The sequence below is a fragment of the Euprymna scolopes genome, chromosome 27 (genome assembly GCF_053919585.1).
Source record: "Euprymna scolopes isolate OS-2025 chromosome 27, ASM5391958v1, whole genome shotgun sequence".
NCBI classification, from domain to species: domain Eukaryota; kingdom Metazoa; phylum Mollusca; class Cephalopoda; order Sepiida; family Sepiolidae; genus Euprymna; species Euprymna scolopes.
In genome coordinates this window covers 41,636,115-41,637,997 of record NC_136508.1, presented here as the reverse complement: position 1 = coordinate 41,637,997, position 1,883 = coordinate 41,636,115, and the positions used below count along the sequence as shown (strand labels likewise).

At 37.7% G+C, this 1,883-nt stretch overlaps 1 pseudogene; it reads right to left on the bottom strand.

Moving 5' to 3' along the window:
• Window positions 1-303: 303 nt before the first annotated feature.
• Window positions 304-422, bottom strand: LOC145249279 (5S ribosomal RNA; annotated as a pseudogene).
• Between the last annotated feature and the right edge of the window lie 1,461 nt (window positions 423-1,883).

The window sequence follows — 1,883 nt, the reverse complement described above, 5'->3', positions numbered from 1 at the left end:
AGCACATCAGATTCAACTTAAACCAGCGGCAAAAAACGCAGACAACAATTTTTGTTGTTGACAACGGAAATCCTTTAATTTATTTTGTTTATCCTTTAATTAATGAAGTTGGGTGTGACTGCGGAGCATATGTGTGCAGTCAGCACCAACCCTATTCAGGGTTTAACCGGCTTCCTCCGAAGGAGGAAGTTTCATGGGAGTACGAAATTCACAAACGGCCCTCAGTCGCATGTATATCCCCGTTAGGGGAGATAACGACGTTAGGTTTTTGCAACTTTTTGCAGGGAGGTGTCGACGTCCTCCTACATACAGCACCTGGACTTCCCAAATTGGTCACCCATTTTAGTAATGACCAGGCTCAATGTTGCTTAACTTCGGTGATCTGACGGGAACCGATGTGTCAACGTGATTATGCCGTATATTGTGGAGCATATACAAATAAATGACAAAAGTCTATATTCCAAATTTCAAGATGTTGTCCATCTTACCATTTATTTCTTTCAGCATGATAAAATGTTCCATTCTTGATATCACCTGTTTTGTAGCGCAAAATCCCGCATGTAATTATTACGTTAATTTTTTTAATTTATTCCGTCCTTACTCATCAAAAGAGAGGGAACTCATCAACTTTAAAAGAAAATAAAGAAGCATGGCATGATTACAAAATCCGAAAATGTTTTCTTATAGTTACGCCATCCTTATGTGTGTGTGTGCGTGCGTGCGTATGTGGGTGTTATCAAATCATGTTCGTGTATTAATATATAAAAATTGTGTAACCGCAGTCAAACATGCAGCAAGTATTTTCTTGTACGAAATACTTTAAGCGCCCATGGTTGATACAGGTGTACTTATAATATAGTATGTGTACTTGTGGCTACTGCACATGTGTACATAGAAGCGCATATGAGATAGAGATAAAGATAGGGCAGACATAAAGAGAGGGTAAGAGAGAAAGAGATGGGGGCGCTTTTGCATTTCAAGTTTGTTTTCCACTGTGGACTAATAACACCATAGCGCGCTTAACGGACAACGCCTCATCGCTAGTTGAGACCGCAAATGTCTTTTTTTTTATTATTATTTTATTTATTTATTATATTATATTTTATTATTTTTTATTCATTTTTTATTTTTATTTATTTTTTATTTTTTCGGCTGGCGAGGAAGGGGTCGTCTGCTATTTTAATACGACACAGCGTGAAATTCTCTAGGCCGCCACCTCGAGCCTCGCGGGACGCCCTCGTCTTATTCGATTGAAGAAGCGCTCTTTCAAACGTCGTTAAACATTGCGGTGCTTACATTCACGATATGGCGGCAAACGATGCAAAGGGCGGCAGCAGCGATAGCAACAATCGATGTACAGCGATAAGGAATGGTGCAGAATCTGAGGAGGGTTGGGATGCGAGAAAAAGGTATTGATATAAAATTCCAACAAAATTTTTTTTTTTTATATATATATCAATCAGATTTCAATTTGTTATTTTTTCTTTACAGTTTAGCTCAAATTATCCCTCCAAATATAACACAATTTAAATGACATTTTTCCAATTAGAGGTAATATTACATCTCATGGGGCTGCTTCTCAGCTGACCATAGTCATTTTCTACTCTAATATAACTCATTTTTTTATACGGCAGCCCTTTTATATACGCAATTCCACCATTACTGATCATCACGGTGTTGTCTCACCGTTTACCTAACGCTCATTAACCCTTATCCTAGATTGGCCCCCAGGGCCTTGATAAGCAGTGCCTTCCGAGTAAAAAATTAAACGAAGCAGTTCTTTCGTTAGAAACAATTTAAGTATTATTTTTCCAATTAGGGATTTAATATTTTAAGTCTCTTAGAGGCAGAATTGAATCTTGGTTATGACAATAACATTGAGA